Genomic DNA, 13,893 nt, shown 5'->3' on the forward strand with positions numbered 1-13,893 from the left:
GAAAAATTAAAAAAAAAAAGTATTTCGGCGGGTGCTGGTGGCTACAATTTTTCTACGAAAACATTCCCCAGAAGTTTCTTTAAATGATGTATATAGTCATTGGACGGGCTTCGACGGTCTTTTTTTTGGCAAGCTATCTTAGAAAAAAAAATATCAGCATATTTGATACCCAAGTTTAAAGGACAATAACAGGAAAATGGAGAGGCCCATAAATATAAGATATACACTTAATTAAAGCCTATATCAATGTTTATCTATGTTTTGAAGTGTAAATTTCTATATGGTAAAACAATTGAGATATATGTATGTATGTAATTTAGCCAAGCAGTAAAATATTAAAAAAAATTAAAGAAAATATAATTAAAAATTTGTTGAATTTCTGGCGCTTCTGTCGAGACAACGAAATGTCCAATTAAAAACCCCATTTGTATTGGAGGAGAGCAGATTGTCAGCTTCCGAAAAAACTTCGTTTTTTCCAAATTCTGAAGATACCGATTTTTATAAATTTGTCCACCTAGATTTTGATTTGGAACCACAGTGGGTGGGCATGATCTTATAAAAAAAACCACACTAAATAATGTAAAATTTATAACAGATGTACAGATTCAAATGCGGACACTGATTTTAAAGAATTTAACACATCACATATTCCTATAAATGCACATCATCATGTTTATGAAACAACTTATCAAACAATGAGTTTGACATAATATTTAAGGGGCTACAAATTTGTTCATTAATGTGTTGTTTTTATAATATAAGCAAGTACTTTGAGTGGAAATTTTTGTTTTTGTTACAAGAACAAAACATATGTAAAATTTCCACTCAAAGTACTAGTTTGTATTATAAAAACAGCTCATTAGTCTTTGTTTCAATTCATTTAAAATATTATTAATTAGAACTTCAATTGTACATTTATTGGTTTTTTCAATAATAACACTATGGTACACTCAAAAATAACTTGGCGAATGACCTAGTATGTACATAAGAGTGCTCCAAGATTGTATGTTCTAGGTACAGCCCGTCCCCCTCTCCACTACAATGGTTCTATGTATTATAGAAACTCGTTGTGTAAAATATTAGGATGATAGGATAACGTTAACTGGTGCCGCAACGACGCTGAAGTTTTGAGGTGCATTTAACTGGGGAAAATGCAATTTTTTCAGTTTTTGTAAAAATTTTGGCATTAAATAATTACTTTTGCAATTTAATTTAAAAGAATCGAAATGTAAGTTATGATCAAAAAATTCTGAAATTTGTTTAACAAAATTTTTAAAAATTTTAATTGGAGTTTTGAAACTATCGTTAAAAAAATATTTTTTTTGGTTATACCTGCGAATATGTTAACTGTATCCTATGAATATAAAAACTTATATACAAGTAAATATGAATATATTTTAAGTAAGAATAAACTTTTGTGTTAATATTTCTCAAAATATGTTAATTTTGTTCCTACATTTTATGTTCTAGTGGCCTGAGACATGGAACATGTTTAGTAGGGCGGGTCATTTTATAGGAACGCAAACAAAATCGCCCATGTGACAAGGAAAATCTTACTCTAGGGATCAAAATAAGAAACTTTGCCAATGAAAAAAACATCTAATATGAATTCTGATGTTCCTTATTTTGATCCAAAGGTCAAATTTCCAAAAATTTGGAGAATTTGACTAAACATATTTTTCAAAATTTGTTTATTATGACATGAACGCCATTCTGTGCTTGTTGAATACTCCGCTACTTAAGCACGCTAAAACTATTCGTGTTAATCATTTCGCTCATTGCTAGCAAAAGTTATGTTGGTTTAAAGTTTAAACTAAATCTTAAAAATAAAGCTATGCTGATTCTCATAGACGTATGATTAATATTATTTATTCCCTACATCACATTTATATTTATCATACGCTCTATGAACAAAATGTATACACAATACACACATCATGTAAAGTGCCATGACACCTCTCCCAGGGGTGTTCCAGGGGGTTTTCAACTAGCCCTCCAAAGTTAGGGTCGTTCATACATTTAGACTCGTTTGGGGCACTTTAAATGGGTCAAAGTGGAATTTTTAAAAAATGTTCCTTTGGATCAAAATTAGCAACATCAGAATTTATTTTAGAGCTATGGTTCCTTAGCCAAAGTTTCTTATTTTGATCCCTAGAGTATGATTTTCCTTGTCACTTGTGCGATTTTTAAATCGACACGCCCTAATATTCAGTATCAAGCTATATCAGGCAGGGATTTGCCAATAGATATGGTGACTAGCAGATCCTTAGAGAATTTGTATCACATCGAAAATTCTCTACGAATATTGGGTGTCACTGGAGGACTGGCTTTCTCCTCTAGCTTTTACCCTTATCTAGGTACCTGAACATAGGGGCATTGAAGATAATTAAAGATGTGAGATCGCAAATTTCTGTTAACCTGTCAGAGAGTCTTAACAGCAGAGTTACATGATTACATGCCTCATGGCTACGACTCAATCGTAGGTAACAACTTCTTTACAATACATTTTGTTTAAGTTAGAACAACAGGAAGACGGATCATCTTCTCTGTCACTGTCTGGCCTTTGGCTTCTTAAGATTGACACTCTTCGGTCACCTTACCAACTCCAGTACAGCATTAAGTAAAATGAATATGAACTGATACATAAATGCGGCTATAAGTCTTTAAATATGGAAAAAGAATGAAACAATCTGTAATCAACAAGCACGACCAAATGTGATCACTTATATTCTAAACAAAAATCGATATTTTTATTGAAATTCAAAAAAGGCTTTAGTTCCTTTAATATTGGTCTAAATGTAAAAATTACGATTTTATATCTAACCAAAAATCGATTTTTTATATAAAAACCTAAAATAGGTCCTAGTTCCTTAAATGGTTATTGTTTCTTCATTCAGTTTTGTTCTATGCAATTCATTAGTAAAGTTATTTTGTAACGGATGAATGAATTCGGTAGATACATTTGAAGTACAAGTTAATTAAGCCGGTGTATTAATTCAAAAGAAATTCAAAGGAATGGTTAAGAGATACAATTTGAATTCGAAAGAATTTATAGTTAATTCCTTTTCCTTTAGAATCTTTGTTTCTAATGTTAGTTACAAAAGTTTCGGGGTTTCGTTACAAATTAAATTTTGCAATACTGTTACGGAATTGTATTTGAATTCAAATATAATGGTTTTAAGGGCTGGTTTAAAGTTGCATCACTTTTCTCAACATTTCTTTCTGAAGACTTCTAATTAACAGATTAACAACAGTTTACATAACTGTGGACATTATTAACATAGCTGTGGAACATACAACACTGAATAAGATCTTTGAGTTTATCATTATATACATAGAACTTTCATGATGCTACTGGAAGGAAGATGGTTACTGATAAATGTCAAAAAATTTGCGATTGCAGCCGGAGTGTTAGTTTATCATAGGCGCTGTTAGAAGTAGGATCAAATGTATTACCAGTGTATACTTGTACAATATGAAGGGAGTTTTTAAAGTGTGTAATATAAGTGTGTATTTTGTGACTATTTTAATTGTTGTGTAAATTTGAATAAATACAATTTTAAACTACTAAACTGCTCTTATTTGCAATCAAAAGTATCCGGTTTATTTAAAGGAAATAAAACACAGTTTTTAAAAGGTAAAAACGTAACAATACATTTCTAAATATGTGAAAAAATTTTGCCTTTGAAATACTTTTCAACTGATATAGCCAAAAATTGAGATCGTCGAAAGTCGAAATTGTAGAAGTTTCGAATTGTAGAAAATTTCTCGAATGTATAGCTGATATATTGACAGATATATGTGGCCTGACTGACTTCATTACGTCTAATCTCCTATCTACTATGTTCCTGAATTAAAAATGTAATGTTCTGCTTAGAGATCACCATATTAGAGATTGCATATGCTGTAATTTTACCCCTTACCAATTACCCACCATCAGATTCAACCATACTAAACTAGTTTCATTAGCTGCAGGGCAGTCGTTACCACAGCAACAAAATTGAATTTAAATTTTAAAACTGTGTCCTCTCGACAGCGTTAGTTAGTGTGTAAGTTTCTCCTTTAAGCAATTAGTTAAATTTACATTTATATGTATCCTTTATTAGGTATGTAAGTGTATATATGTATATGAATATTCTGTCTAACATCCTAACTGTCTAGCTTTTGAACACAAAATATGTGGGTTTTTGTGCAAACTTTCCAGCAGTTTTAAAGGTAGTCAATGTATTGCTTAGATACAGTAATTGTGACCACTTGGCTGACACCAATTTAGATATTTTGGGTCTTCATAGTAGTGCAGTGAGAAATGGTAAAATTGGTTACATCGATGTAGCGTGAAGTCAATTGTCACTTTAGTGTCTCTAAGTAATCTAAGGTTACTTATGCTTCATTTTTAAAGTTATTATTTTAGGCACCAGAACTAATCTATTGAAAATTTTCACTTTGCGTTACATTGTAATCTGAAGTGTAGTATGATAATTTAATTGTTTCATTCCACTTTAGGGATAACACATTTTACTAACACCAATTTTCAACATGTCATCGGACCTTAACCGTTCCAAATTTGTCCAAACAATTTAAAGTTGCGCAATTTCTGTTTCAAATTCGCTTTGGTTTGTCTTTTATCGAGTTTCAAAGTTCAAATTTTATACAGGAATGGAATAAAGTCGCTCAATTTCAATTGTAAAGGGTTTTTCAACAAGAACTATGTTTTTTTAAAACAAAATAAAACAAAAAATTTAGATGAAAATGATTTAAATTTTTATTGTATTATGAAGAGAAAAATTCAGCAATTATAATAGAAAAATGATATCTGGCAGTTGTGGAATCATTCATCAACATTTTTTTTAATTTTTTGGCAAAATAGCGGGTACATTTCGTTAATTACATCACGGATTTTGAGTTTTTTTCGATTGGCTCCATATAGACTCTGTCCTTAACATAGCACCACAAAAAAAAATCCAGTGCTGTTAAATCACACGATCTGGCTGGCCATTTAACAGCGAATTTTTGTGAAATTATACGATCGGGAAATTTGGTTTGCAATAAATTGATCGTTTTATTGGCTGTGTGAAATGTGGCACCGTCCTGTTGAAACCACATGTCAGTGATATCCACGTCATCAATAATAGCCCAAAATTGAGTTGTCAACATCACCATTGACCGGCCCAATCACGCCACCAGACCACATAGCGCACCATACAGTGACATGTTGAGTGTGCAAGGGCTTCTCATTAATCACAATTTTACTTGTTGACTGACCCTGACAAGTGAAAATGCTCTTTGTCTGTAAAAATTATTATTTTTTTTTAGAAAAATCAGCGAAATGTAACTTTAACTTTTCGAGCGAAATTTAATTCATTGTAACAATTGAAGAAAAAACAAGTAAGAAAGTATGGTCGGTCAAGCCCGACCATATAATACCCTACACTAAGTAAACGAGCAAAAACATTGTTCTTTTAAAATTTCAATAATTTATATTTTTGAGTGATTTTCGGAAGTGGGCCTTATATGGGGGCTATGACCAATTATGGACCGATCACCATGAAATTAGGTCGTGTGATTTATGTCTATATTAAAGTTAACTATGTTGAATTTTTACCAACATTTTTATGCGATTTATGCACGTTAAAGTGATTTTCGGAAGCGGGTCTATATGGGAGCTATGACTGATTGTGGACCGATCGTAACAAAATTTGGTGACATGAATTTTGTATATATAAAACTTATTTGGAGCGCAATTTGTGGAGATACATATATAAATTAAACATTTATGACCGATAAAGTCCAATTTCGGAAGGACATTTGTATGGGGGCTAGGTGAAATGATGGACCTATTTCAGCCAGTTTCAATAGGCTTGGTCCTTGGGCCGAAAACATAATATGTACCAAATTTGATCGAAATATCTTAAAAATTGCGACCTGTACTCTGCACACAAGTTTTATATGGACAGCCAGCCAGCCAACCAGACGGACGGACATCGTTTAATCGACTCAGGAAGTGATAGTAAGTCGATCGGTATACTTTAAGGTGGGTGTTAGACTAGTATTTTTGGGAGTTACAAACATCTGCACAAACGCATAATACCCTCCCCACTATGGTGGTGTAGGGTATAAATATATTTTGTACGTGAAAATAGAAATTTTTTGTGTAAAAAAAATCACGAAAAATCAAAACCGCAGAAATTGTTTAGATTTATTGCTTTATCGCAAATCCACATCTAATAGAAACAAAATGAGATATCCATCATAAAAATCGATGGATTCTTTTCGAATTTATTTACAATCACTTAGAGTTCGCTCATTTTCACAAAATTGTTGCTGTCTTATTGTCGTAAAGTGAAACTTTATGTGAATCCAATGAATTGGCTACTTTGGACCAGCTATAACACGGTCTATTTGTAATCTATATAGGGTCAATTGAACCTCTACTTAGGACACACACTTGTTAAAATAACTATCCACTTAGCTATTTATGTAACTAGTGAAACTCGAAAATCAATATTACGGTACTGTCTGTCAGAACTGCTGGAATTTTCACAAATGAATATGGAAATGTGTGCGGCAGTAGGTGTTAATATTGCTGCTAGGAGTAGTCGGTAGGTAACAATAACAACAGGCATAAGCACACCAGCAGCAGCACCAACAACAGCATCAACATCAACAACAGTCTATTAAACATCAAAGTTCTTCTTGTTTGAGTTGTTAATTTTCTTTAAACACTACGAAACAAACTGTAACGACCATTTTATTATTCATTTATTCATTCTTTTAACTATTTTTAAGGCTTTGAGAAGGCCTTAACTGGGCCAGTGAATATGACAAGGCGGGGGGTATGCTATCAAACCAATTTAATACACCACTCAATCTCTATGAATGAGTGTGTTTGTATAAGGAGTGATTGTCCTTCATTGAAAATGTCAAATTATTGTTGACACCTTGTTTTATTAGTTTCGGATGTTTCTTTTGAAATCATCAAAAGAACATTTGAAATTTGTCTTTGCCTTAGAAAGTAGAAAGTTAGACATTTTGTGTGTGTGTGTATGTTAAGTTGTTTGGTTAAAAGGCTAGAATATGGACACATCATTAAAAATTTTAAATAAAAGGAAGTGTTTACGAAAATATTAATTAAAATTCAGTTTTTTTTTAAAGGAAGTTTCTAAAATTGCTGTCTATGAATTGTTAAGTTTTATCTTTAACATTAGAAATTTGTTGAATAATTGTATTACTTTTTCTAAAAGGTTTAAGGTATTGTTTGACTTGTGATACCAGATTATTAATTATAACAGAAGATCTATAAAAACGAATAAGTTTAATTAATAACACGGTGCTACGATGGAAAAAAAAACTTGGAAAACGACCTAGCGTGGGATATAGGGCTTGCTGAGTACATTACGATTTTTGATACATTTGTATGTTATAAGTATTGTTTTTGTTAAGAGTAACTAAAAGAAAAACAAAATTTATCAACTTTTTTGAGTCTAGTCGCTTTTCATTGCATATTTTGATATATAAGCTTATACATATTTATACCAGTGAATAAAGGAAATTTAGTTCTTAAAAAAACGTGGGTTTAATTATTCAAATCGAATGAAAATTGTAAAAGTTATTCAACTGTTCATTAAATCCTTTTGTAGTATTTTCTCCCCCAGAATAAAAAAAACAAAAAACTATACAAAAAAAAATATTTGTAAAATTTTTAATTTACAAGGTAAATTTTGCTGAACTTTTCTCGAAAAAGTTTAATAACTTTTGCAAGTATAAACCGATTTTAACAAATAATGTCTCGTTTTTGTCTTTAAAACAATGTGCAAAAAGAAATAAGGGTTCATAGAAAAAAAATAAAACAAATATTGTTTAATTTGAAAAATTACGAAAAAAATAGAAACTTTTTATAAAAACTTATACAATTTCTTGGAATTCAGATTTTATGTATACATTTTATGAAAGCTTAATTCTTTGTCTATCCATAGTTGTTTATTTTTAATTCGATTTTTAAATCGATCGAAAAATGTGTGAGTTAGAGGTACTACAGTCCTACGACCTACCCTAAAACAGTTTTTTCAAAACAACTCAAAATTTTGAGGGTGTTTTAAAATCTTTGAAAACGATTTCAGTATCTCCTCACCTAGGCCTACAACCTCCATTAGGTCGCTTTTCAAGTTCTGACAAAAAGTGTTATTTTGTAGCAGAGTGTAATTGAGGGATATTAAAAGTCTTACGCTCCTTTTTACTTAAGGTATTTGTTAAAAATAAAATCTTACAATACCTATACTATTGAACACAGTACGAAATTTATATTTAAACGGAAAATAATTTAGGCTTTCAGGAAAGTGTTTGTATAAGTGCCCAGTTTGAATTCGCTTTGAGGAATGTTTTAAAAATTGTTCTTCGTCATCCGTCAAAATTGTATTAAATTTTTTATCAATAGCAATATTTTTTAGATGTAGGCATTATATAAGAGATATAAACTGTTAAGGGGCAGTTGTCATAAAATTTTCTGGGTTCTTATCTATGTATCTTACATGGGAGCTATAAGTTATGAACTTATCGTCATAAAATTAGATGCTGTAATTCTTGTGTACATGATGTCATAGGAAGTGATCCTAATATGGGGGCTATAATAAAATATTAACCGATTCAAAAAAAAAACTGTTGTAAATTTAATTTTAAAATGAGAATATCTCCTAAGCTACAAGAGATAATTGATAGCTACGACCAGGTTTTCTGTAGTGCATGATGATCGGTGCTCGAAACCGGAACCCAAGCGAAAAAACTGATCGTTTTAAAAATTTGACATTTCCGAGGTGTCCTACTTTGAGGGCACCTGGTCGAGACCCTGTTGGGCCCATGAGGTCCAAATTCAGAAATTAAATCTGTCATCACTTCCTATTTGCGCATGTCAATCTTAATTAAAATCGAACAAACCGTATAGAAGTTACAGATTTATTTCCTTCTTTATACCCTACACCACAACAGTGGTGAGGGTATTATGCGATTGTGCAGATGTTTGTAACGCCCAAAAATATTAGTCTAACACCCACCTTAAAGTATACCGATCGACTTAGAATCACTTTCTGAGTCGATTAAACGATGCCCGACCGTCCGTCCGTCTGGTTGGCTGGCTGGCTGGTGCAGAGTACTGATCGCAATTTTGAAGATATTTCGATCAAATTTGGTACATATTATGTTTTCGGCCCAAGGACCAAGCCTGTTGAAACTGGCTGAAATCGATCAATTATTTCACCTAGCCCCCATACAAATGTCCTTCCGAAATTGGACTTTATTGGTTATAAATGTTTAATTTATAAACGTATCTCCACTAATTGCACTCCAAATAAGTTTTATATATACAAAATTCATGTCACCAAATTTTGTTACGATCGGTCCATAATTAGTCATAGCTCCCATATAGACCCGCTTCCGAAAATCACTTTAACGTGCATAAATCGCTTAAAAATGTTGGTATACACACAAAATTCACCATAGTTAACTCTAATATAGAGATAAATCACACGACCTAATTTCATGGTGATCGGTCCATAATTGGTCATAGCCCCCATATAAGGCCCACTTCCGAAAATCACTCAAAAATATAAATTATTGAAATTTTAAAAGAAAAATGTTTTTGCTCTTTTACTTAGTGTAGGGTATTATATGGTCGGGCTTGGCCGACCATACTTTCTTACTTGTTTTTGTATACCACTGTATATCGTTTAAATTAATCAAATGAATGAACATCTGCACAAATGAATAATAGCCTCCCAACAAAAAACCCAATATAAGAGCATACATGACCACTAAACTGCTCTCACCCATTTTAGGCCACACACCGTGGAATGTTAAGAAAGTGCTTTGAACGATGTCTCACGCAATTATAATTCTCCAGATATACGAAAATTACTATTTAGTTTGTATGGGAGATGCCACGCCCACTAATCAGATTCTGCACATTTTCAGTCAAATTACAATGAAATAAATCATGCAATGTTTTGAAGTTCTCATTGTTTTAGTGAAAGCCCATTTATACCCATCACAATCTTTTGAAAACGGTTTCTGTTTTTAATAAATTATATGTTATTTTGAAGGGTACATTATAGTGTAAACAACAACTTTTTTTTTGCTACGAAAATGTCGAATTTTATGCCAACAAGTGCTGATTTTGACACGGAAGACCAAGTTCGACCAAGAATTGGAAGTATTACTCCATGAATATTGATGTGAAATTAAACAAGCAGCTTTCTAAAAATGTTTGCGATCAGCACGTTTAATCCAAAAGCAGATAAATTTGGTACCACAATTCAAGCCGAGAGACCTTAAATGAAAAATCGTCTGAAATTATTTTTGAACGCTATAAAAGAAAATCATTTTTCCGCCCAATCATTACTTGGGATGAAAAATGAATCGTATGTGAATCGTATGGATGACCGCATCCGAAACGATATCAAAGCCAAATATCCATGGAGATAAGGTATTTGGTGGAAGCAAAAGGGTCCTATCTATAATGAGCTGCTGAAATATGACCAGTAGGGCGGGTCGATTTAAAAATCGCCCAAGTGACAAGGAAAATCGTACTCTAGGGATCAAAATAAGAAACTTTGCCCGAGGAACCATATATCTAAAATGAATTCTGATGTTCCAAAGGTCAAATTTTGAAAAATCCCACTTTGCACATTTAAAGTGCACCAATCGAGTCGAAATGTATGACCGACCTCACTAACTTTGTAGGGTCGACCCACCCATTCTAGTGGCACACCCCCTGGATTCCTCTGGGCGATCACCATACAATAATTTCAAAAAATCACCATTTTTGGAACTTTACATGATGTATGTATTGTGTATAAATTTTGTTTATAGAGCGTATGATAAATATAAATGTGATGCAGGAAATAAATAATATTAATCATACGCCTATGAGAATCAGCATAGCTTTATTTTTAAGAATTTGTTTATACTTTAACCTTTATGTCAACAGCAGAACTGCTTTACGCACGTCAACAGCAACATACCTGGGTATGTTCATACGTTTTGTATGGTGAATGACTGCCGTTAGCATAAAAATGCTAATATCTAACTCGTTTGTTGGAATTTCTGTATTATTATTTTTTTTATTTTGTTAGAAATAGACAAAAGGTTCAAAAATTTTATGATAACCACTTTTTCCCTTACATTTAGTCATTGTTTTTTGAAAAAAATGGTTGTGTAGGTATGACAAAAAATGTTTTTTTATTGAGTTTCTGCAAAGATACAAATTTTTCAAATTAAAATAATTTTTTTTTATTTATTAATAGTTTTTAATGAAATTTCACAGTTATGTATCAACAATTTTTAAATTTATTTTCATTGAAAATATTTAGTGGAAAGTTAGCTTTTCAAGAAGTATAAAATCCTAATACACCATCTTTGAAATTTTTTAGATAACTTAAAAATAAAAAAGTACTTTTTCACAAAAACTAGAGAAAAATCGAATTTTTAAATTCAAATACATATAACTTTGGAGTTAGTCACGATTTTTAAATAACTCTTTGTTTGTTCGACATACACATTTGTTGTTAGTCCAAAAAAATGAAGAAAATCGGGATATATGGGGTGGGAAAAAACGTTGAAAAAATACTATATTTTTAAATTTTATCATTATATTTGCATGCGTTTTACTATGGGTACACAGTAGGGTATTCATTCGACTAATGATCGTTCGATTAATCGAGTAATTTCTTACGAATAATTATTCGAACAATTTAAAAATGGCCATTTTTAAATAACGAATAATTCGAACAATTTTATGTAGAATAATCGAATAAAACGAATAAATGTTCATATATATTTAAATTGCTTAAAATTTTTCATAATTTCAAATTTAAATAAGTAATAACGACTTACAAAAATTGTATTGTTTCTGAAATTCGACAAATAACTAAAGACAAAGGGTAGACTTGTGCTTATTAGTTCATTTCAATGACCGCTCATTCTAGTTCATAGTTCAAAAATGAACTAGGTAGCTCTTCTAGTTCAATCGCTCTTTTTGACTTTTGAACTACATATTTATATAAGAGCGCACATATGAACCATTTTAGTTCATAGTTCAATACTGAACTAAGTGAGCATATGATTTAAACTAGTTCATTTAGTTCAAATAATGGAATCGTTCAATTGAACTAGTTCGTTCATGAACTACCCAAGTCTAACAAAGGGACTTTCGATCACTGTAGATGAGTGTTCCGATAGCTCCTTCTATAAATATATAAATATTACTGCAAGAAGTTACAATTCTAAAAAAAAATCTTTAAAAATTTTTAACTTAGGACTTGAACCAATGAAAATAAGAGGTACGAAATAAAATATTTGTTATTTAGCTGGCGAAATATTAGAAGAATCACAATTAATAATCAAAATTTTAATTTAGATTAAAGTGAGTTGAATGTGATGGAGAATGTGATTTTGCGTTCACTGACAATGATATCAAACTTTGGACAGAGTCCCTTTATTGTGTAATTCCCCAAGACCAATTTATTAAGCAAAAATTCGGCAACGCACAGTGGTTTAGAAACTTTTTTTTTTGGAAATAATTCGGTATCTCGGGAACTATTGGAGATATTATTACAAAATTTCACATGGTTAGAGCTGTGTTTTTGTGTTGAATTACATTTGTTCAGCTTCCTAGGGGTAATACGGGCCAGTTTGTGCCCCCTCAAAGTTGGTCACCTCGGGTCTCAAAATTTTTAAAAAAATCCCCAAAAACTCATTTATGATCCGAATGAGCTGAAATTTAAAATATAAATAGTCCTTGAGAAGATTTACAAAAAATACGCTTACATGTGTAGGTTATCTCCTTCAGTTGAAGAGATATTTAGGTTTATTTATTTTTTTTTTTAATTTTTGTTTTTTAGATATGGCTGCCCTACGAAGGGTCGAATTTTTTTCCAAAATATCAGCTATATTGGAAATAAAATTCTAAATAAAATAAAAAAAACTTGGTAACAGTTATCTCGTCCGTGTAAAAAGTTACACGCATCCAAAGTTGGAACATGTAAAATGGGCCTAATTTTTTACGATTTTTCCTAAAAAAGTCCCTATATTTTTTCTTTTGTAGAAACAAATTTTCTTTGGGACTATATACAATTTTTATATGTTCCGGAAAGAAAACTTAATGCAAAAGCATGTAAAGTAAAATTGGGCTCACTTAAGCGGACACAGTATCCCCCAGACCTATCCAAACTTGGACAATTTTAAAAAAAAATATTTAGGTTTCAGTAAAAAAATCTAAAAAGGCAAAGCACCGATCCTCGAAAAAGTTCCGTATTTGTATAACCCTATATGTTGTTTAAATACTTAGAAAGTTGTTTAACTATCACACGGTAAATAGCGTCACAGTAGGCACTTTTCTAAAAAAAACTCAGTTTTTGGAACACATTTTCCCCGTTTTAGGAATTTCGGTATTTGAAAATAAAAAGTGTCAAAAATTATAATGCCATTAATTTAAGGACATTTGGATCTAAATTAGTTCCCAATTTTGTTATGATATCTTTAACCGTTAAAATTTTACATTAAATCAAATTTTATATTTTTATTCGTGGAAAATCACCATATGAAAGTTTTTTTAGTTTTTAAGGTAAATGAAGTCCCAAAATTTTATAAAATTATTTAATTTTACTAAAATATCAATCCTCAGGTCATAATGTTTTCAACAGTATCAAATACTTATATAAAAAGCCTTTATTTACTCCTCAGAAGTGCAACTGTGCAACGTTGATAGAGCTTGATGTATAATACAATTTGTTAGAAATATTGAATAGTTCATTTACTAATGAATTAGTTACTAATTTTTAAACCAGAATTAATGAAGGACATAAAAAAGTTCTTAATACGTTTATATTGTACTGGAATTCAGGCTCA

At 31.2% G+C, this 13,893-nt stretch overlaps 1 protein-coding gene across 1 annotated transcript in view; it reads left to right on the forward strand.

Annotated features, from left to right (window-relative positions):
- The window catches only part of LOC135951951 (transcription factor mef2A-like), a 134,922-nt gene that overhangs the window by 84,027 nt on the left and 37,002 nt on the right, over positions 1-13,893 (forward strand). The window lies entirely within an intron of this gene.

The sequence above is a fragment of the Calliphora vicina genome, chromosome 1 (genome assembly GCF_958450345.1).
Source record: "Calliphora vicina chromosome 1, idCalVici1.1, whole genome shotgun sequence".
NCBI lineage: Eukaryota > Metazoa > Arthropoda > Insecta > Diptera > Calliphoridae > Calliphora > Calliphora vicina.